Source organism: Limulus polyphemus, unplaced genomic scaffold (genome assembly GCF_000517525.1).
Source record: "Limulus polyphemus unplaced genomic scaffold, Limulus_polyphemus-2.1.2 Scaffold1751, whole genome shotgun sequence".
NCBI lineage: Eukaryota > Metazoa > Arthropoda > Merostomata > Xiphosura > Limulidae > Limulus > Limulus polyphemus.
In genome coordinates this window covers 150,020-177,624 of record NW_013667361.1, presented here as the reverse complement: position 1 = coordinate 177,624, position 27,605 = coordinate 150,020, and the positions used below count along the sequence as shown (strand labels likewise).

Here is a 27,605-nt window from a genome sequence, read left to right as displayed (position 1 = left end):
CCGTTGGCAGTCTCAGACATTATAACGCCCCCACGGCTGAAAGGGCGAGCATGTTTGGTGGGATTCAATTAGGAATATTGTTTCGATGCAAAACATACCTAATTTCCATGAGCATTACGTTCAAAACCATAAAAAATACTTAAATTAAGTAATATATGTATATCTGAATCATATTTTCAGAATTAATTCATATTCTGGGAGAACAGTAATACATAAAACTACACTATTCATAAAAATTAAAGGTTTGTTTTTTTAATTTCGCGCAAAGCTAAACGAGGGATATCTGCGCTACCCGTCCCTAATTTAACAGTGTAAGACTAGAGGGAAGGCAGCTAATCATCACCACCCACCGCCAACTCTTGGGCTACTCTTTTACCAACGAATAGTGGGATTGACCGTCACATTATAACGACTCCACGGATGAAAGGGCAAGCGTGTCTGGTGTGACGGGGATTCGAACCCGCGACCCGCAGATTGCGAGTTGAGCGCCCTAACCACCTGGCCATGCGGGGCCGACAGGTTTGTCTAAATTTATACGTTTTTAGGTTATCATTTTTTTTCAACTTTGGTATGCATATTGTAGAGGATTATATTAATCCTCCCTAGGGTTTGCAAGTTTATGCACCTATGACTGTTTAGGTAATAAGCCTTCATGAGAAATACCACAAATTCTGCAAAAAAAGGCTAGTTTTGATTGATTAGGAAAGGTGTTTAGAGTTGATACAATGTTTAGTTTATGGATCTTTTGCTGGTTTTGACTTTTTCAAAGTTTGTGCAAGCTGTTAGAAACCAATTGACTGAAACTGTTTGTTTATAATTAAGCACAAAGATACACAATGGCTATATGTGCTCTGCCCCTACGGGTATCGAAATCAGAATTTTAGCGTTGTAAGTCCGCAGACATACCGCTGTGCCACTGGGGACAACTGAAACCAAGGCTTACACTGCTTCAGGAAGGCTGCACCCAGGCTGAAGTGGAATAGATAATGAGAGTGTGAAGATCTGTGGTCAGTAGATTATGGTACAGATTCCACGCTACAGAAGAATACACCAGGAAGTTATTTCAGTATCACAGATGTGCTACCAATGCAGTAGATGGCCGATATCTGCGAAATGTAGCCCTTAGAAAACTGCTTAAGCAGCGCTGAGGGCCTCAGGAACGAGTTTCAGCAAGTCACTGGAGTGCGTGTATCATTGATCAAGCGTCAGGCTCTATGAGGTTGGCTCATATCCAGAATATTACTTAGAACCCCTATACAACCCCAAGGCACCGAACAGCTCGGCTGACGTTTGGCCAGGAGCATGTTACCTGGACCCTTCAGCAATGGGCCCTGTATTGTTCACAGGTGAGAGCAGGTTCTGTGTTTAATGTGTGAGGGTCTGGAGACGTGAAAAAGGCATGTAACATCGTCAACCATGATGCGTTTGGGGTGGCTCGATCATGGTCTGGAGTGACATCTGCATGCAGGGGCATACCGACCTCCATGTAGTGAATGGAAAATCACTGACATCAAGACGTTACGTTACGCGGATCAGATCCTGCTACCCACTGTAATCTTTTTGCTGACATCACACTGACACGATCACGAAGCAATTTTTTTTGATCAGGATAAGGGACTAGCGGTACTAGACTGGTTTACTAAGTAACCGCACCTAAATCCCATTGAGTATGTACGGAACTTGCTATGGAAAGCAGTTAGAGTCAGAATTTTCTCCTACAGCTATCCAGGGTCTCAGAGCTGCCCCTATACAGGAGGTAACTGTGCTGTCAGCAAGTCATCAGCAGTACGGGGAACAGATACAGAGAAGTCATATGCAATAGTTCTGGACCTACCAGCTACTAATGACTTGTTTTGTTAAGTTTGTTCCTCTTAATAAGCTATTCTTTCTTTGATATTTATGTAGCAATTTTTGTAAATGAATTTTTTTACTTGCTTGGTATTGTTTACCTGTGATATTTGTAATAAACAAGTTTCAATATTGAACATCTTTCTGTGTTTTTATTTCTTCAAAATTAAAAAAAAACATATCAAAACATCACTATCATTTAACTTTTATGTATATATATACAAACGACTTATTACTTCACTAAAATCATTAGAAGTAAAGTATACATTCTCCATGGAAGTCTCAGTGTTATGGGTTTAATTAGCTGAATATTCTAATAATATATTCTTTTTTGTTTACATTTTTACTTAACTATCACAATTTTTCACTTCATCCCTCATTACAACCCCTACTAATGACTCCAACTTTCTAATTTGTTATTCAAATAATGATTTGTCCCAACAAAAAAAAAACACTGAAATCCTGCAAGCGTTGTTATGTTTCAAGATAGGCATGTAAAGGAGACAGAGATCATGAACTATACATGCTTACAGAAAGCATAATGACCCAGATGCTTCTTATAAAAATAGCCATCTACATTTATAATGCTGTGAGTAAGGTAAGGTACTAAGATACTTCACCAGAACTCATCAGATACTAGACTACTTCGTAAAAGTTTGGTTAAAGTTTTGGAGTTACTTACATTTCGTGCATCAGAAAATACGTTTTCGTCGTGATCCTGACAGACAGACATATCGGAGGTCGAAGCCTGTTCTTCTACATCCCCGAAAGTCTGTTATAATGAGGAAAGACAAGAGAACTTGAAACTAATTGATCTGCTTTTAGCATCTAGGTGATTCAACTTCTCGATTAACTTTAGCTCGTGCGAAACTATCAGACGAGCACGTTTTTTGTGTTGTAGCTTGTCATCAACTTGCGCGCGTTGCATGAGCTTATGAGCGCGAGTTTCACGCGATCGTGAATATCATTTATGTCGTGACTAGCTGATTCTCAGTGATTCTCTTTTATCATTTAGCCCCAAAACTAACGCCCTTTGAAAGCGATGAGTTCACGGTGTTTTCAAGGATCGCTGCTACTCATAAGAACAGTGAGAAGAATAAACCTCTCGTGTATATGTTAGCACAACGTAACCACCCAACACTACTAGCCTATTGATCTAGAATCTGCTAACCACTAGAAATAGGAAAAGAGCGTCGCAATGGATGCCGGGAAATTGGTAGTACCTAAATGTAGATACGGCATGAATTTCTATGTAGTTAAGGATGCCAAATATTTACAGAGTTAGTAGAGGGAAGGCATGACGTTTCGTCTAAGGACTAAATTAAGACGCAGTAGATGTACAGAGTAATTATTCGCACTTTACCACAAGCCTTAACCATTTTTTTTCTCTCTCTCTCTCTCTCTCAAGTTGCCCGTTCCTTAATAAACTTGAAGTTGTTTGAACCGCGTTTTCTACAACAACATTGAGGACTTAAACATAAACTTGTTTTTACATCATTCATTACCAGTGGAGTCCAATACTGTATCATGTTTGTTTGGTTTGTTCTGTATCATGTATCAAAGCTACACAGTAGGTTGCATACGCTCTGTCTACTATGTGGAATCGAGCCCTGAATTTTAGCGTTGTAAGTCCTTAAACTTGTCGCTGACCCAATGGGTAGGATCATGTAGAGCACTTTGATGATTTTGCCTACTACAGCCCTCTTTATAAATATCTGGCAAAAAAACTAGGTGTAATCACTCACTTCCTAGGTTATATACATAGGGAACCCCCAGCTGATATTAATTACAACAATAGCGATAGTTTTAAACAAGGTTTGTGCAAATAATTTTTTTTTTTTTTGCAGAGTCCAATAAGTAATTTGTTCCTTAAACATACATATATAGCTTAGGAAACATTATTAATAAAGCCGACCCTAACAGGATTGAACCCAAAATGTTCTAGTGTGTTTTTGATAACTTGTTTACACCTGGATTTTACAAAATAAACAAGCAAATAGTTACATAAACAAACGAATGGTTTAGGATTCACTGTCTAACAAATGTCACACAATGAGTGTACCTAAACGTTGATTCAATAAAAAAAAAGAATAAGATAATTAAGATAGGCCAACTGTTGTCAGCTTATCGCATACCATTAAAAAATGGAGTTGAGAGCACAACTAGTAAGCTCTATAATCTAAACGTTTGGTATATGTAAATTATGTATACTATTCACAGACGAAACACCTTTGGGACCACAAATAAACATTAAAGAGTCGTTATATCTACTCTTAGTTTAGCACCAAACAATTATTCTTAATACAAACGTTACGTATCCAAATGTACGGAATCGTTCTTATTTTCCTTTACTCTTTGAGCACCTAAATATACAATTATGGAAAGCTGTAGCTGTTTGTTAACACTTCTTAGCCAGTATGATACGGTGCTTATACTGAAAGTTTCACATGACAGGATATCTACCTTATATTTTATGATAAGGTGCAAAGTAGTTTTTAAAAAGAGATTTATTTACGTATAAGTGTGAAGTACATATAAAGTTCAATTAACTAATCAGTAGTTACTATACAGTTTATTTTATAAAGTTCAATTAACTAATCAGTAGTTTGATTACTTAATTGAACTTTATAAAATAAACTGGATAGTGTAGATACTATCCAGTTTATTTTATAAAGTTCAATTAAGTAATCAGTAGATACTATCCAGTTTATTTTATAAAGTTATATTAAGTAATCAGTAGATACTATACAGTTTATTTTATAAAGTTATATTAAGTAATCAGTAGATACTATACAGTTTATTTTATAAAGTTCAACTATGTAATCAGTAGATACTATCCAGTTTATTTTTAAAACTTCGGTGAATATATCTTTTTCACCGTAACATATTCATCATCGAAGTCTCGCAATAACACGTGCAGTTTTACCTGTTTATAAATATACATATCTAAGAAAGATGTATCATGAAAAGGAACGAGCCCCCTCCTCTCCTTTTAAGAAAATCCTGGTGACACTCGTGATAATACACGAGCTTGTGTAATACTGGGATGTAATAATTCCGTAAAACCCGAAGTTCTAAATTATGAATAGATATGTAAATTTGTGGAACCAGTGTAGAACTGCAATTAAAATTTTTTTCTTCTTCTTATTTTTCGAAAGGAAGGCATGCATTTTAAATTAATGTTAACCATATACACTTATAAGCAATCGTGTGGTTAAACCTAAAGTTAGATTGATAGAAAAATGCGTTTACCTGATAAGTTTAAACACTTTATATTTTAGCTTTAAAATATGCTACTGCTGAAAAAAAATCAAATTTGGAAAACGTTAATTTCTCATAACAAAGAAAGAATAGATATTGTTCGTGTTCAGATATTCTTAGTTAGAAAAGGTGTTTTAGATTAAAAGTGAAATTTCATTGTATATGAGAAAGGAACAAAATTGTCTTTACTATTACACGAGGGCCTGGAATGGTCAGGTGGTTAGGGTACTCGACTCTCAATCTGCGGGTCGCGGGTTCGAATTCCCATCAGCGAACATGCTCGCCCTTTCAATCGTGGAGGCGTTATAATGTGACGGTCAATCCCACTATTCGTTCGTAAAAAAGTACTCCAAGAGTTGACTAGCTGTCTTCCATTTAGTCTACCGCTGCTAAATTATGGACGGCTAGTGCAGATAACGCTTGAATAGCTTTGCGCGAAATTCCAAAACAAACAAAGTATTACATGTAAAGTAGTAGTAGTAGAGCCTTAAAAAAAAACAACAACTGACAAAATAATCGATTAAAAGTCACTCTTGCTATATTGTATTTAGAATTAAAGATACGTTCTACAGCTATCGGTCTTCTAAAACACGAACTTGAAAAACGAAGCTGTAACAAAAATTCTCCTTCGTGGGGAACTATTGAGTTACATAACCAGGGGTAGCGACAGTCTCTTCCCGGTGAGAGGGCAAAGGAGGGCTGAATAAGAAACTGAGGAGGCAGCACTTTACATCTTGTGAGCACACATACTGTAGTATTTAGGAAGTGAACCAGATTTACCAGTAAGCATCGTTCACTGAGTCAGAAGTTATCTGTGAGGCTAAGATACATTTTGGGATAGCTTTAGTTCCAGTAAGCCCCCTCCTTATTGCCGCCCGTGCACATAATATAGCCTAATATAACCAGAAAATTATGAGTAATTATCGTTATGGATCTCATGGTTGGTGCCATAATTATAGATTCTACATTTCAGTCTCATTCTTGAGTTGCAGAAGATTGTAAACATGTTTCCTCAACTTGCGACGGCAGAGAACACCAGTTTTCGCTGGCAGCCCTCTGGTAGCTCAGCAGTGAGCTTGAGAGTTTATAACGCAGAGCAGATAGCTAATTGTGCAACTTACGATCTTTTCCGGCTTAACTTAAGTTCAGAAACGCTGTTTCAGAAATTGGTTCTATTACATCTCTGTTTTGTGTTTAGCTTTAGAATAAGATGTAATCGAGTGAATATTTGTCACACAAATATGTTGGCTTTTCAAAAAAGGGACTTAAGAATTTGTATTGTTGTCATGAAAACTCATAATTCCATGAGAAGTGGGTAGCATGCATCAGCTTTGTTGACTGCTACTTTTAAGAATTATTTTTTATGTTAATCAAAAACCCTAGATATTGAAATCCAGCAAAGAGTTTTATTGGAACTCAGAAAGCCCTAGTTTACCTTGTCGTGTCAACTTGGAGTAACTAGAAGGTTGGTATAATCGAGCACATTTCAAAGAAAGGAAATCCTATTAAATCCAGCATTCTCCAGAACGATCATGAACAACTTTTAATTGTTTTTAGCACAACAGAACAAAGAACATTTCCCACATTGGAAACCAGCTCAGACCACGTCTGTCTCTAGAATACTGCCATGTTAAACCCTACCACAAACCCTCACAAAATATTTATGTCTGTTCAGTCGATGATCGTTCAGATGTTAACATAATTCCTCAAACTAATTATTAAGTGTACTTCATGTGTATATCTTAACATAATTCCTCAAACTAATTATTACGTGTACTTCATGTGTATATGTTAACATAATTCTTTAAACTAATTATTACGTGTACTTCATGTGTATATGTTAACTTCACGAACTTCATATTAAAAGTTTGAAAAATCATTTCGTTGTTCATCAATATGTCCAAAAATTATTTCATATATATTGTTATGTTATCCTCTTTTTTATTCCTATATCTTCAGTTTTATAACTGTTTATGTTGTTCTCTTTTTTATTCCTATATCTTCAGTTTTCATAACTATATGTTATGTTATTCTCTCTTTTTTATTCCTATATCTTCAGTTTTCATAACTGTTTGTTATGTTATTCTCTCTTTTTTATTCCTATATCTTCAGTTTTCATAACTGTTTGTTATGTTATTCTCTCTTTTTTATTCGTATATCTTCTGTTTCATAACTGTTTGTTATGCTATCCTCTCTCTTTTTTATTCGGATATCTTCTGTTTCATAACTGTTTGTTATGCTATCCTCTCTCTTTTTTATTCGGATATCTTCTGTTTCATAACTATTTTTTATTTTATTCTCTCTCTTAACCTCAACTCTACCAAACGACATTTTTTGAAGGGGTAGCACATTAATTCTTCGAGCTACAATTGACCCGATTTGTCAAAGATGGCAAATTTAAAACCCTAGGTGTTCCTATCTAACCTTAAAAGTTATTCTATGTTAAACTTTTTCTGCATTTATTTAAAGGTGTTACCTAGAGCAATAGAAGTTGCTTATTTTAATTTGAAAGGATATTTAATCTGATAGCACTTCTAAATAGTTCTTTAAGGGCGATAAATAAAACCTGAGAGGGTCTTTCTGAACCTTAAAGTTTTTTAGGTGTGGTAGGGGTTTTAATAATTCTTCTGTGATACACGAAATCTTAGACGTTCCTTCTTAACATAAAAGGTCATTTGATCAGCTAAAGTTCTGAAAGTATTCCTAAAAATATTCTAGTGGAATTTCGTTAGTTCAAAATATATTTCTGATATCGCTAGGAGGTCCAATCTAGAACTCTCATTGGTTCTTGGAAGACCTGCTAAAATCGAAAATGATATTTTAATGGTTTTTTTTTAGTTATTATTTTGGGATATATGTACCTGAACTAAACCTCCTAAAGTTTTATACGTTTAAAACTTTCTTCTTGTTTCAGCTCTTAAAATTTCCTGTTTCGTTGAATCTTCTATTATTTCAATAAATCAAGTGTCTGTTATCCTTACGACTATAAGGAATAACTTATAACTTAATTATTCACAACTCATGCTTACTTTTCATTCTCTTTTTAATCTTTTTAATCTCTTCAATCTCTTTTTACTGTAATTTGAAAAGCCAGCTCTATCTTAAAAAAAAACCTCTGCCAAAGAATTGAAGGAACAATTCCGAACTTTTAGGAAGAAATAATAATCTACGACTTTTTAAAACTCGTCTAGAATTAAAAAAAACACTTAAAATATTGAACAAGTATTAACCATCGGTGACTAAAGAAACACAGGCAAATATTTAAAAAGAAATAAAGAAATGACAACCAACGTCATCAGAAACAGTTGTACTATTTTAGAACAAGCTTTAAGTGACTCCAAGAACTTATCCCTGAATTACGTGCAAGCAACTACCAAGAATTATCTACCTAGAACCTACAGATATATGTGTATATCTGTAACTAGTTTTCGAATAATTTCCAATTTCAGCAAACATAGAATAAGCAGTTGTTAAACTAAAGATTTAAAAATGTTTTCTAAACAACTGAAATTTAAATTTATTATTTACGGATCTGTGTCAACATATACACACAGTTGATAAACATCCGTGATATATTAAACAAATTATACACAAAACAAGGACGAAAAGATCTATCTAAAGTCACAACTTTTTTAATGCTTGTCACAATGTGATCCTATAAGAAGGCCGCCTTCTCTGCGTGAGTAACCGGTATACGATGGGTGTGCTTATAATGTGATAGCACAGTATACGTAATCAAGCTTATTTTGGCCCATATAGATAAAGAAGGTAGGAATGACGTTAATCTATAATAGTTTTATACCACAAGTTATAATTGTAGCCACACAATCATTTCAGTGGTTAATAATCAGCGTTTCTGTCAAATACCAGCAATCGTATTATATTATAATATACTTGCTGGTATTTGACAGAATAATTTATCAGACTTAACCTGTATTCTCAAAACTTAGGTTAAAACGAAATTTTAAAATTTGAATCGGATACAGGTGTTTAAGCTCACAACTCCCCACGTCTAAAACTATGATGCAACGTCTGCGAGAACGTAGTTACTGCTAATGAAACAGAAAAGCAAGAAAAAAGAATTAACAAAAACTGAAGAAAATACTGTGCCCACTGTAACAGCCAATCTTCATACGAACCAATATGGGAATTTGTGGTTTCGCTAAGATTATATATATATATATATACAGCTCTACAGCCAAACAAAGTATTTAAACATCTCAACTTTTGAGTATACTTCAAATAACACTAGAACTTCTTAGGGTAAGCAAATGTTCGATTTTTATCTAAATCTTAGAGTATACATTACCTGCTACGAACTAAAAAATATGTTTTGTTATTAATACCGCTGAAGTGTCTCGATAAAGGGATGTGATGAAATAAACAATCTATGCTAAGTTTCTTCTTTATAATGAGGGAGTGGGCTGGCCCTGTGATAGAGCTCTGGATTTCAGAGCTGGCGAGCCGGGTTATAATCCGTGTAATATCACAAAAAATTGCCCGCACTTTAAGCAGTGGGTGTGTTATAAGTAACAGTCACTTCCGGATCGTGGATGGTGCGTAGTAGGGTGCTGCTGAATTGCTTTCTTCCCTCTGGTCAAAAGTTAAAAATTAGGAAAGATTCCCATTGATTCGAGTAATAAACACTGCCCACGTACAAAAGCAAGCGAGTATCCGGTCATCGAGCTTAGTAATTTTGTCATATATACCTTAATAATGAAAGAGGGGGAACAGTGGCGCTGATACTAAATCCTGTGAACCTCATAACTCAAGTATAAATATTCTGCTGTCATTTTCAAGATAAATAAATGTATTCGATTTATAGATCTTCATGAGGCAAAATCTTAAGAAGACGGTTTCACAAAAGTTTTAGTGCAGTGTTTTTTGAAAAGGAGAAAGAAACATGGCGTCAGATTTAATCTTCGACCTCAGGGGATCTTCAACTGCATTAAATGCTTTACTTAGATATAGCAAAAGCTGAACATCTATGAAATTCTGATCATATACAAATACACGCCCATGAAAATGAAACACACATAACTCCGCGCACATGAAATCGGAATTAGTCCAAACAAAGACATAAAAAAAACACCAAAACTTGGCTGGAAACTAAACTTTGAAACAAGCATCTCTTGTAAGTACTATTTTAGGATCTATTTCCAACATCCCAGCATATTATCTTAGGAGAAAGCAAGGTTTTTTGTAGTATGCCTATTCGGAACTATAGAGAAATTTTACTTGAAAATCCCAAGTATTTGATTAAATAAATAAAGTTTTTATGCAAATTTCAAATATTTTTCATTGAAGGATTCGATGATCTTGGATATTTTATTTTCATTCTCGATAACTGGATGTTCACGTTTTTGTACGTAGGCATTGTTTCGAAACACGAACTGCTCTTTTTCTATGGAGTTAAGCCTAGCTTCTCAGCTGATGATGATTCCTTGAAAGATTTTGGTTAATTAAAAAAACTCATTATATGGTTTTAAAAAACCTGTTAATTCTGTGTCATTTATTTACAAATAATTTAAGTGAGATAAAGCACTGAATATCCGAACCTCTTCTCAATGTTCAGTTTATCTACCACATTTCGACGTGTATTTATCAAATTAAAATTGGATTACATGGTGACCTTCACGCTCCAAATGACTTTCTGCTACCTTAATGGTTCATAATCCGCATGACGTGACTTTCTGCTACCTTATTAGTTCATAGGTATTTCAGATGTGACTTCGCGTAATGTTTTGACACGCACAACGTATGTCAATCTGAAATTACTTCCCGCTCAATGTACAGTGATTTAAAACTTTCAAAACTATCATAACTGAAAGTAAAATAGTCTATCAAAATTGAAATGTTTGATGAACTTATATACACTTATACATTTTTAACCTAAAGAAATAGATCTAACTTTTAAATGTTTATGGCGTAGATAACCATATAAATTAAAGCAAGCCATGTTCATTACAAAATACCCGTCCTTCTGAAGTGGACTGAAAAAAAGATATAATGTTAATGTACATCCTTAATTACATTACTTCAGTGCAACATGACTCTAATTCCTCTCTATGTTGCTTCTTGTTCATCTAAATAAGCATGGACAAACACGTGGCACAAAATTTACTTGTTTTTGTTGAAGTACATATTTTATTTTTAAACCCTAAAAAACCTCAGGTATTGTTTGTGACTTCGTTTTTTGTACAAGAAAACAAACCTTCCTTTCTGACAAACATTTTCCTTAACCACAATAGGCCTGAAGTTGCTTACTGGCTAGCATGCCTGATAGTGAATATTAGGGCACAGTAGGCCTGAAGTTTCCTAGTGACTAACGTACCGGACAGTGGAAATTAGGGTCTATCGTTCGTGTTATGTTGCTAAAATATTGCACTCTGCACTTTAGGGAAGTGAGTTCTTTGTAAGAGTGACGGTCAAATACTACTACTCGGTCACACACTAGCTGGTGATGTGTGCTGCTCTCTAGTGTATCACTCCAAAATTAGGAACAGCTAGCGTAGATAGCCATTGTGTAGTTTTCTGTGAGTATCCAAAACAAACATACAAACTTAAACACAGAAGAAAAACTTACATTAATGCCCAACGCATGGGTCATGCGCATTTTCTTTAATTATGTTTAAATACACACATATTATTATGTAATTATATCCATTCCTCAAGGTAAAAATGGCGTGCAGTCCTGGTCAGGTTATATTTCAATAATCATATATCAAGCTTTACAAGACGTAGTTGTAGTTGTTATGTCCTTAATGTTAACACAGCATACAGTCGTAGCTCCTATGTCATGTTTCGACCTGTTTTAGTGATGATATATAAGGGTGACCTGTGTTAGTATCATGTCTATATCACGTGAAGACTTCTCTATTATGCTAATGTATATATAATATATGTCTAATTCTCACAATTACGAGTGCACAGAGCTGATAAAATGAATCTTTGATTGCATCAGTTAGTCATGTTTTGTTGGTGTAAAGAAAGTTGGATGTAAATATCATCGTAACAGTAGAGCAAATTAACCTGAACATCACATGAAGAGCGAAAAAAAGTCTTAGCAACATTAATGGTAGAATATATATATACCCTGCATCCAAAACTACTTTATCTGTCTGTGTTGAATAACATTAGCGTGATGCGTGTACAGCGACAAACAGTAGTAACTAAAACAAACAAACAAAAAAAAATGGGGACCAAATTTCACAGCCGTGTCTTCAACATTACTTTACGGAACCACTGAAAACAGTCCAAAGGTTAGTTTTACCACATTTAACTTGAAGCAACAACCTTGGTCTTTGTTACTAACTGTTCATTTACACTCGTACACATGAATCTCAAATAGACAACAATTAAAATTCAATTACCATACTGTTCTGGAGAAACCAACTTTCAGATCACCTATATATATATATATATATACATACATACGTTTCACTCATTTTACCAGAATGCGTTCACCTCCCTTCGAACAACTTATTTAGTATCATCTGCACGTGCATGAAGTCTCTTCAAATGTGGAGAGAACTTGTGTTTACTCAGTGGTTTGTTTGTTATTTAGCACAGAGCTACACGATGGGCACAGCGGGTATCGAAACCCGATATTTAGCTTCATAAGCCCTCAAACCTACCGCTGAGCCACCAGATTTGTATCAAGATAATGGGAGTGCAATCACAACGCATGTCTCTTGTTAAAGAGGACAAATATAACCGTCCGTCGTCGTCTCCGAGTATAGCTACACATGTTGTTTTGATATAAAGATACGAAACGGAAGATCACAGCAACTGAATATAACCAACTCATCTGCATGTTGACACGTGAGCATTAGATTGCAACGCAAAAATTACGCTCTGTGTTTCGTTAAGCTTCTATTATTGGATTTCGTTGCAAAAAAAGTGTCTAATAAAACCGCATCGATACTACTCCAGACTCGCTATGAGTTACGTTCTATATATTCTATGAGAAGAAGAAGTGACAATTTGAACGTCAAAATGACAAATTAATTATAACTTTGAAGAGAGATATTGTAGCATAAGCATCATATTAAAAACCTGACATCTATAAACTGTTGACCAGCCTCCTGTTGTAATCAAATATAAAGTAATAAAGATAAACACATTAAAACGACTACGAAGGATCGTGATTTAGAGAATACCTACACTCAAAAAATGACTCTTAAATAGTACAGAGTTAATTGGCAAAGTGCTCTGTTGTAAGTTGCATCATGGAGGACTCTATTAAATAATACTGAGTTAATTGGCAGAGTGCTCTGTTGTAAATTGAATGACGAAGGACTCTGTTAAGCTTAATTCGACAGAAAGTTTATTATAACAGAATAGTCTGATAGCAGTTAAAATTCAATTGACAAAAGTCAATCAAAGGCTTAACAGTATGCTTTGATCAGATGAAAGACGAAAAATTTGAACTTTCTTAAGTGTTCTAAAAATATTAACAGGCTGCACTATTATCATAACATGTTGTGTGTTTAGCAGTTTTGTTCGTTGTTAAGCTCTGATTACCACGGGTATCGAAACTCGGATTTTAACGTAATAAAACCCTCAGACTTACCGTTGTGCCAACGGGAAGCAGCAAATACGAAGAAATTCCAATCTCTTAGATACAAGTGTAATGTTACATCTATATATTAATAAAAAAGATGTACCTGACCCAAAGTTAATATACTGTCTTACTTTCCTGAGTCAGATGTAACAGTAGCTATAAGTAAAGGAAGATACTTTACTCGACTTTTTCTCTACAGAGTAATCACTCACCGCCTAGCATGTCGAACTTACTAGCGAGTGCTTGGTATCAACTTAATCCATATATCAGAGCAAAATGACTAAAAAAAATTAAAAGTTATGTTTCTAAGTTGATACCTGTAGCTCACGTTACCTTCCGTCTTGTCTATTTGACACCAAATGTGTAAAAACACACGAAAGTAATGGCACAATGAAATATTTATTTATTTACATTATTAATACTGTTGATTTTATTCATTACAAATAAATCTCGAAAGAGTATTATGTCAAGAAGTTTGAAAAGAGAACATTTATAAAAAGTTGTTCTAAACAGATTAAGTTTGACAGTAATTACTTAATGAATTATACTTGTCATACTGTATTAGTATTAGATATATTATATTTTTGTAACACTGCATTCTTTACCTAGTCCCTTAGGGATTTTCTCTTATATTTAAATACCTTTGTCAGCCTCTCATATTTTTCAACTAGCCCCTTTGTCCTACTTTTTCCGACATCATCAGCTCCTATGAGCACTAGAGAAAACCTGATGGCTTAGGTCTAGCCATAGGCGTAATTTTAAACTTTAATTTAACTCCACCGAATTATATTCTAAATACATTAGATTCTAAGAAAATCATGTCAATTAACAATTAGAGGACTTTTATGATGTGTTTGAAAAACTTTGACAAAACTAAATAAGTGTTTTATACTTACACATTGTTGGTTTCACCAGATTCTAATAACGTCAAAGTCCACACGACCAATTATCCATGAGATCAGTGAATCACACTTAATACCTTTAGATTTATTCAAGTATGTGTCCTTTGTTGCCTTTTTCTAGGACATCACTCTGTAATGACTTTCATCTCTCAGCTGTCTACGGATCTACCCTCAGTAGTAACATTTTTTACTCCAATTTGTTTCTAAACTAAGTATTTTTCCACCTGCTACATCTCGTGATATTTAGTAGACCAAGTTTCTATTCCAACTTTTTAGAACACGAGTCGTAAGTCATTACAACAGAAAACAATTGCTGCAAGATTTACTTTTCAAATTAAAGTGAAGAGCTCAAAATAACCTTAAATTTAAGCTCTCTTATAAGCTGCATAACATTCCAGTAGAAAAACCTTCTCCTGGGGGCATTTCCTACAAAACGCAGTGACAATCAAAGTTTAAAAGGGGGGTGGAATCCTACACTAATATTACAATATTTATTTTTTCCTGTACACTAATACTACACTATTTAGTTCTTCCTGCATACACTAATACTACACTATTTAGTTCTTCCTGCATACACTAATACCACACTATTTATATGAACCGACATCGAGTAAATCATGACCTTAAGAAAACAAAATATTTCTTCTTGACACCTTGAATGTACAGAAATATTGGAATGAAGCAACCAAGCTAGTCTGTAAAATAACTACGCTTTGTCTGTCAGTGCGGCCCCTCCCCCGATAGCTCAGCGGTGAGTCTGAGGGCTTATAACGCTAAAAGTTTGGTTTTGATACTCGCAATGGGCAGAGAACAAATAACCCATTGGGTAGCTTTGTGTTTAACAACAAATAAATAAACTGTCTATGCCAGCAACTATACTATTAGTACAACCGAGTACTCTGTCAAAGCATTAGATATTTCTATTAAGTTTCACAGAACCTACGCTGTTAAAATCTAATATATTTTTCTGAGGGTGGAAATATGAAAGGTGTTATAAGATAACATTAATCAGTATTCGCGTATAAAAAAACAGCATTATATTAACTGTCAACGTGCAGTTGAATTTTAAACCCATTTTAGTATTAATTTTAATTACTTCTAGACGGTATAGATTACAAAATGCAGCATCTGAGGATAGAAGGTGTTTCTATTATTATATTAACTGTCAACGTGCAGTTGAATTTTAAACCCATTTTAGTATTAATTTTAATTACTTCTAGACGGTATAGATTACAAAATGCAGCATCTGAGGATAGAAGGTGTTTCTTTTTCCTACTTTACTGAGGTATAGTGTATAAATTGTCTTCACAGCGTGAATCAAAAGTTAAACACATGGGATTAGATTAACAGACCTCTCCTACACTGTTAACGTAGTAGCTCCCTCTAGACGCAGATAATTGAGATTATAAAGTGTAGTAACTGGGAATAAATGTTGTAGATCTTTTCTTCGCTGCTTGAAATATTTTACGCGCTTTTTAAAATCTAGCTTCACTAAAACTACTGACTCTCACTTGTTTATTTAGAAAACTTTAAAAATATCCTTTCTTCATATTTGTAATTGTTGTCGCTTAACACGAAATCTTTCGTGTTTTTTTTTCTTGAGTTGTAGGTCAAATTTAAGTGTGCCATTTTTAAACTATTTAAATATTACGACGTCGTTTCTGTTGTTTGCATTCATACACTTCCATAGTAACATTACATAATGCGTCTTTTAGTATCGTGCAGAATGACTAATGCATGTGGAGAGAATATGAATGTATCTATAAAGCTTTCTCCATAGTAACCATCCTCCGCAAAGTTTTATAAAATAATCCCTTCAAATGAAGTTCAAACTTTGATTTTTACGTTGAGGCTAATTACCCATAATTTACTCAATTTCTCCAAGAGCCAGTGCTGACGGATGAGCAAATTTCCAAATCCTTTCTGCGCTACAGCGTTTGTTGTCTTGTATTTTAGACATAAACACGGATACATACTATGGAGATGTTATAATTGTAATAAGGGTCGACATATATCTTTTGTACTTGTTCGCTTACTCCTTCTGCATGATAAACTTTACGATAAAATCTTTCTGATTAAAACTTACTTATAAACTAACACGAAACCCTTGTAGTTTAGAAAGAAATTAATAAGGCTAATCTGAGAAGAATCGGGCCTAGATATCTAAAACTTTGTGAAAAGCTAAAACTAATAAGCACAAGCAAGTGAAAAGAAATAAACGTTTTTTGTTTTATTAATTTCAAATTGCGTATGATGCCTAAAATATTCCTTTAAATAATTAAAGTTCATGTTTTTTCATATAACTGCAATCAATTTGTATATCTATCTAACTCTAATTTAAAACTTCAGATAATATTTTTCTTTTAGTTTCAAATCCCCATCTGTGCTGTTGCCACCACGGGTATCGAAATCCGTTTTTTAGCGTTACAAGTCTTCAGATTTACTGCTAAACTATTTTTATAAAATAATTATTGGTCTGTGTTTTTTTAATTCGTTTATCGAAAATTGAAACTAAACTAACATTTCTTTCTAAAGATCTTTATACCTTAACTGTAAAAAAATTCGATTCACTTTAAACCTACTCTTTTCTGTTTGAAGTATCTAGATACCCACAAAGCTTAGTTTAGTTATCCAGCATACTTTGGTACTCGGTGAGCATGAAGTGCAGATAGGCCGGGCGTGGGCTAGTGTTGTACTTGCACGGACTGTGATTCGGACGATTCATGGTTCGTGACCCGATGTCGAAAAACTTGCTTCTCAGTTTGGGTTGTGGTGTTTTAAAAAATGCGAATCCCATTATTAGAAAGGAAGTATTAGGTAGTCAAGAATTTAATGTCGCGTTTTGGAACATTTTCAATACCCCCCCCCCCAAAAAAAAACGTACATCACGTATAATAGTTAAACGAACCGCCTAAACGTCACGTTAGTGTAGCCTATATAATGTTTAAATTTAGTATACTCTAATCCCTTATAGTGATGGCACACGATAAGACATACATTCGGCATGTAATGCTGTTTGAACACAAGAAGGGAAACAACGCCTCTGTAGCCACAAAGAATATCAAATAAATTTATGGAAATGTTTTGAACATTCGTAAATGTCAACGATGATTCAGCAAGTTTCGTTCAGGTGACTTTAGCCACAAAAACTGTGATGGCAGGGGCCGACATGTTGGAATTGATATTGATGTTCTAAAAACGCTTGTTGAGTCTAACACAAGGCAATAAACTCGTGAAATGGCTCTGAAATTTCATATATCTCGTGAAACAAAACGTAAACATCTAATGAATATGGGAAAACTCAATAAAGAAGGTGTTTGAGTACTTCACGAACTCTCCGATGATCATCCTTTCCAACGTGGAAATGTTTCTTCGTCTTTTCTGGCGCGTAATGCGCGTGAACCATTTTGGACAGAATTGTCACCGGTGATGAAAAATTGATTCTCTATGCGAATATTAAACGCCAAAAACAATGGCTCGGTCCTAGACAAAAACCACATCCGACCCCAAAACCTGGACTCCATCCACAGAAAGTGATGCTTTGCATTTGGTGGGACATCAAAGGACTAATTCATTTCAAACTCATCAATCCACAAGGAACTGTGAATGCAGAGATCTACAGTCAGTAACTAGAACGTTTAAATCAAGCCCTTAATCAGAAACGCCCTTCACTTGTCAAACGGAAAGGTGTTCTTCTTCTCCACGACAATGCAAGTACACATGTGGCACGTTTGACGCAACACAACATTATGGAATTGAGTTGGGAAGTTTTCCCCCATCCAACATATTCTCCAGATATGGCCCCATCATATTACAATTTTTTTCGTTTGCTGCAACACCATCTTAATGGGAAAACGTATGCAAATATAGAAGATGTTCAAGAGGACATCGACATGTTTTTTGCTTCCAAGCCAAATGCTTTCTTTAATCAGGGCATTAACGACCTGATTGTAAGATGGAAATGGAGACTATTTTATTTAATAAATGTTTTGTTTTGATATATAAGTTGTTCGGGTTTTTTCATCTAAAAAAAGCGACATTAATTTCTTGACGACGACGACTTAATAGTTTACTTTTAAAAGGGTACGTTAAACCGTTAAATTAAAAAGTCTATAAGCATATTAACTAAAGATTATTAACCGAAATTTTAACTACAAAAGAGAACAGTGAAAGAATAAATTAGACTGAATTAAGATAGAAGCGTAAAAAGTCTCCACTTGGAAGCCAGTGATAAGAAAATGTGTGTAAGAAACAGTAAATAGTTTTTTGTTTGTTTTCTTTTCAACCTCGAAACTTGAGCAAGTAATAAAAAAATTTGCAAAAATTAAGTATGATGTAGAGATGGCAATTCCAGAAAATACAGAATCAAGGTATGGATGAATACACAAAACCATACTAAAATCCTTTCATAAATATCTAAATCTTTCCAAGAATAACATTTATCTACAATTAATTGTTGAATTCCTGTCAGTTGCATAAATTCAGGTTTGAATAAAAGCATTTAAACTGAATTATGCTATACAGTTTTACAGTATCTAATAACCACAAGCTTATAGGATTGATTCAATGTTTACTGGCTACTTATGTAAGGTTTGTGGTATTGTGTATTCATCCATACATAGTTTCTGTACTTTTGGGCACTGTCATCCCTACATGATACTTAACGTTTAAAAAAAATATATTACTTGTTTCTCCTCTTTTTATGAACAATTCGAATATTTGAGTGAACATTTGTTTTATTTTTTTTTTAATTCAATGGTAATATATATATTGTTAATATCATACCAGTTTTGTCAGTTTCTCTAATTTTGGATTACATTGGAGCCGGTGCAGCTGGAATTGTTCCTCTATGTTGGATAAACGAGACTGTTTAGTATAAGAGTTATTATTTAGTTTATGTAGTGATCTGGTATATAGTTATTATTTAGTTTTCATAACAAGAGTGTTTAAAGTTAATTATTTTAAAAGCGATAGTTATGACAAGTTTCGTTATGTAACTCTGTACGAGTCATACGTCGTTAATGTAGTTTAACTGTTGTACTAGGCTTTTGCAATATTGTGGACGTCATCTTACTCAAAGCTTCGAAGTCTTTCTCGTTATGATTAATATTGTTGTTTATAGAGGGCTAGATTTTTCTAGATTTTTCTGTTGCGTGTAATAAATATATGCAGAAACAATATGCAAGAAGAAGTAAAGTTATTGAAAGTGAAGTTAGACGGCGTATGAGTTTAGCCGTAACGCGTGATTTCTAAAGTGAAAATTTCATAGTTTTATTGTAACAACAGAGATAGATAAAAATAATTCGTCTTGTCAATTAGGTTGTAAAGTAATTGAACCAGCCCGTATGAACTTTTGACGTAAAAGAAAATATTGTGGTACGTATTAGAATTTCAAATAGCCTGAAATTGAGTTAACTGACAAATTTAAATTTAGTAGTTAAATTGTACTTTGGATTTAGTAGTTAAGTAAAAGTCGATATATAGTAAGTTTATGACAATTACCAACAAGATTGATGCATATAGTTTTCTTTATTAACAAAGGTTTCACAGACTTACAAGCAATATAAAGTTTTCCTTTTAGTCTGGAATTTTTTTTATATTTTATCGAGGGTTCACGTTGAGCGAGTTGATTAGGAGTTGACGTAGGTATAATTCACTTAACAGGAAGCTAGCCAGCTTTGTCCTTCGTTATTTACCAGCCACACACGCCGAGTTTTCCACGAGGAATTTATATAATGTTTTCGTAAAAATACTAATGTCCGACGAGAATCCACTGAAGCTAAATGAGTTGTAATGTTCGAACTATGTAAAGGTTCCTGGTCAAATATCTGAAGTTGTCCGATTGATAAGCATTATAACAATCACAGTTATAGCTTCCGAAGTTTATAGCATACTATCTATAACAAACTAATGATATATATATATATATATATATACTCTCTTTGGCGCGTTGTGTTTGTTATATTTATAGGCATGTGGAGGCTTTCTAGAAAATTCAGATTACAAAACAATACAAATTCAAGCGTTTGCGTACATACATATATTGTTAATTATTAGTCTCGAGAATCTTCTACAACTATGGAGAATGGGCGGGAGTTTCGTAACACATATTTAACAGTATAAGATATGTATGTTTCTAAATATAAATCTAATCTAAACAAACGTCGATATTAAAATAAATATATAATAACCAATTCGTTACAGAGAAAAAAAAACTCTGTATACAACTGTGGTAACCAAAGGCGTAAAGTAAGTAAATTTATCACCAATTATATTGTGATAATAGAGTAGAGGTGAATATCTTTTCGTGTCAAATTGTGTTCTAAATTAATTGAACCTGCCTTTGTGAACTTTGACGAAAAAGAGACATTTATTTAAAGTTCTGGACACAACTATGATAACCAATAGTGTAACGAATTTTTGTACATACGTTTGACTTTTTTGAATATATTATCTTAAAACAAGTGAATTGTGAGCTGTCCGTTTAATGTTCAAATTTATCTCCAACAAGTCACAGATACCTACTGTAAAGAATCTCTGCCCCTATACAAAAACCTGACATTCCAGGATGATACAACTACCCCAAAAGCACTTGACCGACGTTAAGGAGATATTTACAGAAACCATGCCTTCCAACTACACCCAACTCACTGCATATGTATATAATCGACTCCACCACATGCTTGGATCATGTCGATTAATAGGAAGAATATCAGGCCATTAAGTATGATACCACGCATACACACATAGCTGCCAGGCTTGGTCCCACTGAAAATTTGAAGAAAAGTAGACCACTGTACAATGTATTGTTTTGATAATTCAGAAACTGGTGTTTTAAAACTCAAACATCAATAGTATTTAAGCAGATCTGTCAGTTGCATAAATACTTGATCTCTTTGATACCTTGAATACTAATTTAGATTATTCTTTATCTATTTAGTTTTACTGAGATTGTTTTGGCATATATTATGTCTGTGCAATGAAAAGTCACAAACGTTCGTCATAAAAGAACAATTTGTGCTACTGGCTAGTGACTAGAAATGAAACTGTTACTTATGAAACATGGAAATAATATATGCTTATAAACTGAACTCACTGCTAAGTAGTAGTTTTCGTCTTTATTATTTCTCCACAAAAATACGTGTGGTAGAAGAACAGAATAATATTAGTGTTATACAATCTGTAAAACACTCAATAATGGCAATTAGGTGCTCAAATGAGGTTATAGCTCAACTTCAGCAGTTATTTGTAAGCATCATAGAGTAATAGATTAAATGCAACAAACATTTTTTCTCGACCCATCTGTTACATAATAAACACGGGCCCGGCATGGCCAGGTAGATAAGGCGCTCGACCCGCAATCTGAGGGTCGCGGGTTCGAATCCCCGTCCCATAAAATATGCTCGCCCTTTCAGCCGTGGGGGCGTTATAATGTGATGGTCAATCCCACTATTCGTTGGTAAAAGACTAGCCCAAGAGTTGGCGGTGGGTGGTGATGACTAGCTGCCTTCCCTCTAGTCTTACACTGCTAAATTAGGGACGGCTAGCGCAGACAGCCCTCGCGCGAAATTCAAAAACAAACAAACAAACATACTAAACACACTACCGTGCTTAGTGGTAGCTAGCTATAGTAGTGATTTTTTAAGCAAACGTTAAGAATTCCAAATAATTCATTAAACAAATATCATTATCTTTTTGGTCGTTTACATTTTCGATCAAAAAATAATGTTACAGTCTATCCTACATTTATAAATCGTCTAATAAACATATTGCCCTAAGATCTTTCTGAAAACAAACAAAAATTAGTTTTATTGCTTCATTCAGAGCCTTTCGTTTATATAATTAATAAGCCCTAGCCAGTTTAAAAGTTATATTCGTGACCAGCATCTTGTTTCTAACACTGTTACTACTTTCTGTCATTGGTTAAATCACCAATTTTAATACTGTTCGTTATGAATTATTGTTTGCAGAAAAACCTTTTTATGCTTTGGGAGGAAAAGTAATATTTGATAAATTGTTATAGAGGGCATTTAATCTGAAATAACGTTTTTCTTTTTGTTTTTGTTATACGCTATTTGTAATAATGAGGAAGAAATCCCGACCAGAACCCCTGGAAAATCAAGTATTTAGAGTTATTGACATTTTTCAGATTTGACATTGATGTTTATTAAAATTGTGATAATCGTCAATAGTACGTTATATGATAATTTAGAGATTTACGGTATCACCGATAAGGGAACATTTCTTTTCAGACGATAAACAGACGAAATAGTAGGATTACATGGTGTAAAAAGTTACTTGTTTAATAGTTTCTGATAGCTTTTTTTTCAAGTGGAATATTAAATCAAATGATCTAGATTATTACATTAACTTCTGATCAAATTAAGCTAATTTCTAGATCATAGCTAAACATTAAAGCACGATACCAGTATTTACGAAACTTTATTACTCCGCCCTAACAGCTTCTCATGACCAATGAAAGTTCATTAGACGGCTCTGACAGTATAACTTTAGATCTGACTGACATCTACAAATTTTACTGTTTAATTATAGAGTCGACTAGAGGGATGATACAGAGAGTCAGTTAAAAAAATAATACAATAAATAGTAAAATATTTATAATCTAATTAAAATAACGAAGTGCAATGTAATAAGAAAATACTTATCAAACATAATACGAGTTGTATCTAAAATTACTAATCCGAGTTCAATTATCTACTTCGCATATGGCCAATTTACTGAGCGGACAACAAGAGGTCGTGAAGTTAACCCTAAGTACTACCCGAAAAGTGATGATAAAATCGAGAATGATCACAATAACAATAAGAAGTAACAACAATGATAAATATGAAAATTAGAGTAATTTGCATAAATTAATGTAACAAAACTAATGACATAGTTCTATACTATATAAGGAACTGCTATAGAGCTTGTTTAAACTATAATAAAAGGGAGGCGAAGCTAAAGTTCTTCATTATTGCCTTATAAATTAGTTAACAATATAAGGAGCAGACGTGCTAGTTTAAAAAGATCGTGATGTTTTGTAAAATCATTAAACCCCGGCAAGAAGACTGTTGAATTTAACACAAACTCAAATAATTCTGGTGTTCTAATATAGTTCTAAAAGCAACGCTTTTGAAAGAGGAAAGTGAGTTTATGGAGCACGAAATCTTGTAATGTAGAACAAATTATATTATACTTGATAATCTGTGATTAATAAACATTGTAGCATATGCTGTTTGGAGATAGAAAATACTATAAAGGTGATTTATGCATACATGTAATTTGGTCGTAGTGAAATGTGTTCTTTTGCACAACGAATCCTGGTCGATAAATGTGTTTAGCAGTGTTGACTCACGAGTAAATTGTAATGTCAATATATCTAATAGTCTGACAGACGTGTAAAGGTTTATTGTAGCATCTCTGAGAAAGATTAGATTTGAATAAATATAAATCTACACCTCGTGAGCTGAAGTTACCATCCATAGGTATTCCACGTGCTAGCTGAAAAATGAGTTGGCCGAATTGCCCAAATGTACTATCAAGTAAAAAATATATAGCTTGTAGAGAATTCGTTTATTATTACTTGCTTTTATACAGTTCAGTTATTTTCTAAAAACTTCGAAGCTTTCTTTTCGTGGCTGTAATCTGACTGTTTAACAAATAAAGTGAACCGGCAATTCGCTATGTGTTGTTCATGACTTGTCAATTTGGCATATAAAATTTATTTCTAGACATGTTTAGTTTTTGTTGTTGTTTTCTGTTCACTTCATATGCCTGCCATTATCTCTGATTTTTGATTTTGACATTTTTTGACCAAAACACTTTGTACTTTTAATTTCCGCCAACTGTTTAGAAGAAATTGTAGATTTTATCACAAACAGATTCCCCTGCTTTTCTCCAAAGTTCTTTCCATGCATATCAAAATATTTCGAATTCTGTAAATAATTAACTTAATTGATTCAAATTACTTAATATCTCCATCCAATCACCTTGAATTTGAATTTTATATTTACTAAACAAATACTAGTTTATTTGTTTGTTTAGAATTTTCGCGCAAATCACACAAAGGGTATCTGGATATAGTTGTCCCTAGCTTTAAACTAATAGACTAAAGGATATGACGGTAGACTATAACACCAACCGCTTACTCTTGGCTACTCTTTTATGAACAAATAGTGGGATTTGACCGCTACTCTTATAGTGCACCAATAGTCTACAGTGCGGAGTGCATTTCCGAGGCAATGGGATACGAACCATGAACTCTCACATTCATAATCCTGGCACAATAATCCCTAAGGAAAATCACAATCGAAAGTGAAATTTTTATGTTGTATATTAATTTCAAACATAGAAAAAATCAAACAAATCATATTTTGGTTAACATACTCAGAGAGACGTCTACATTTTGTTTTGTTTTTTTACTTCTGAATAATAATTTAAATGGTCTTTCTTTAAGTAGGATTCTGCACTATCTGTAATAACGTGTTAAGTAGCACTTTTATTGGATTCGATCCATAACTATAAAAATATTAAGTTACTGAGAGAAGAAATCCTGAGAAGAGTGAAGGTATCGTGTTGTCAGGGTCACATTGTAATATGAAATTGGTTTTCTTTTGTTTGTCGTTAAACACAGTGGGCTATCTACCTGAGTTCACTGCTTTGATGAAAAGCGTGGATTCTGTATCAGTCACTTATCCTCGACAGTTGGTAACTCCGAGTGTATCAGTCACTTATCCTCGACAGTTGGTAACTCCGAGTGTATCAGTCACTTATCCTCGACAGTTGGTAACTCCGAGTGTATCAGTCACTTATCCTCGACAGTTGGTAACTCCGAGTGTATCAGTCACTTATCCTCGACAGTTGGTAACTCCGAGTGTATCAGTCACTTATCCTCAACAGTTAGTAACTCCGAGTGAATCAGCCACTTATCCTCAACAGCTAGTGACCCCGAGTGTATTAGTCGTTATCCTCAACAGTTAGTAATTCCGAGTGTATCAATCACTTATCCTCAACACTTAGTAACTCCGAGTGTACTGGGATGTGCTTTTGTTCTCGTCCCTTTTCTGCTTGCTAACACTTTCCAGAGCGTTTAACTTGAATTCAGTCATCTTGGTGTTTTACTCCTACCGAGGAAATCGTAGTACTGTATAAATATGTAACTAGCGCTGTCCTAATGATTGTGACACTATACATATATACATAACTGTGTCTTAGAGTTACTGCCCCTCAAAAACAATTTAAGACAACATTTACAAGAATGCTTATTTTACAATCATGAATAAAAAGTATTAACACCCATATATGAATCATAAATAAATGATATAAGCCCCTTTATTTAGCTGTTCTGTCCCCTTAAACCACCTCTGCTCCTCAGTATTCCAACTTTTATAAAAGACTTGGTTACCGAAGATTCTCACCAAAGTCTCGGTATTATGATGAAAACAAAAACAAGACACGTTTCCAATGACGGTTCTAGACGTTTTACATGTATTTTTTTTTGGCGGAAGGGACAAGTGGGGCGGTCTGTTGACCTCCCCCCAGTTTGTTCGTTGGTAAGCACAAAGCTATACAATAAACTGTGCTCACCACGGGTACCGAAAGCCGACTTTTAAAGTTATAAGTCCACAGGCTTACCACTGAGTCACTAAGGGAGGTGAGGTGGGCACAACGTAACCAGTACGTAATTAGTATTTAAATTGTATGTAACTAGTACGTAATTAGTATGTAACTATTACATAACTAGTATGTAATTAGTATAAAACTAGTACGTAACTAGTATGTAATTAGTATGTATGTATGTTTGAGAAAAAAGTTATATCACCACTTTTAGACTATCAAAAACAAAAATAGATGTTTTTGTGAGCCAACCAATTCTCAACCTGAATTGTTTTAAACATACTTTCGAAAGTGAATCAGATGAATATAATAAAACTGTAAAAAAAACAAAAAACATTTCCTGCAGAAAATTGCAAAAACATGTTTTAGAACCTTTGTTGGTTGGTTTAAACATGTTTTAGACCCCTTTCTTAGTTGGTTTAAACATGTTTTAGAACCCTTTCTTAGTTGGTTTAAACATGTTTTAGAAAATTTTACAAGCAAATAGTTCTATCCGAGAATTTAACTTTTCATTTGGCTATTTAACAATCGTCTTAAATAATTAAATTGGTTTCAAAAAGACTAACTCAGATTAGTCAACACGATTTTCCAAACGCCTCTTTCTTGAAAAATTCTAATTTCTCGCGCTTTCTACGGTTCCTATTTTTGTTATTTTACAAGTGAATGAACACTTGTAATTGTTATACTAGATACATTAGAAACTTAATCTCCGCCGGAAATCTAAATTGCCAATATATCAGGTTCTATTTCTCAAGTCATTGGCTTTTGTCTCTAATTTTATTATATAAGTTTAAGTCAATATATATATATATATATATAATGGAATTACATTAATTCACGCCAGTAAATTTCTAAGACTAAATTCTATTAACTAATCTAACAATACCTCAAAAACCATTTTCTTTTAGCTAAACATTCAGTATTTCAATGTTTGATGAAAATACAGAAGATATAGATAATTCTTCTCACGAATGTTCTAAACTGATAAGTGTCAATAAACACTATTACATTTTCTAGAGTTTTATTATGTTTGGAGTCGTATAATACTCACTAAAAATGTAATTTTATGCAAATTTTCAAGTAGGTGAAATGAGTATCGTCTTTTGACAAACACCTTTTTGTACAATCAAATCAAAAGCCATGACTTCTTTGTTTTTTTTTTAAATGACAAAATACTTGTAATACTTTTATATTGTTAAAAAAACGGTAAAATACTTGTAATACTTTTATCTTGTTAAAAAACGGTAAAATACTTGTAATACTTTTATCTTGTTAAAAAACCGGTAAAATACTTGTAATACTTTTATCTTGTTAAAAAACGGTAAAATACTTGTAATACTTTTATCTTGTTAAAAAAACGGTAAAATACTTGTAATACTTTTATCTTGTTAAAAAACGGTAAAATACTT

General features: G+C 33.8%; 1 protein-coding gene across 1 annotated transcript in view; it reads right to left on the bottom strand.

Annotated features, from left to right (window-relative positions):
* Positions 1 to 27,605, bottom strand: part of LOC106464823 (sodium/calcium exchanger 3-like) — a 115,306-nt gene that overhangs the window by 59,439 nt on the left and 28,262 nt on the right. Inside the window, exon 3 of the mRNA XM_013924978.2 lies at positions 2,531 to 2,620. The gene's annotated coding sequence lies outside the window, so the exon portion shown is untranslated. The remainder of the gene's footprint in view (positions 1 to 2,530; positions 2,621 to 27,605) is intronic.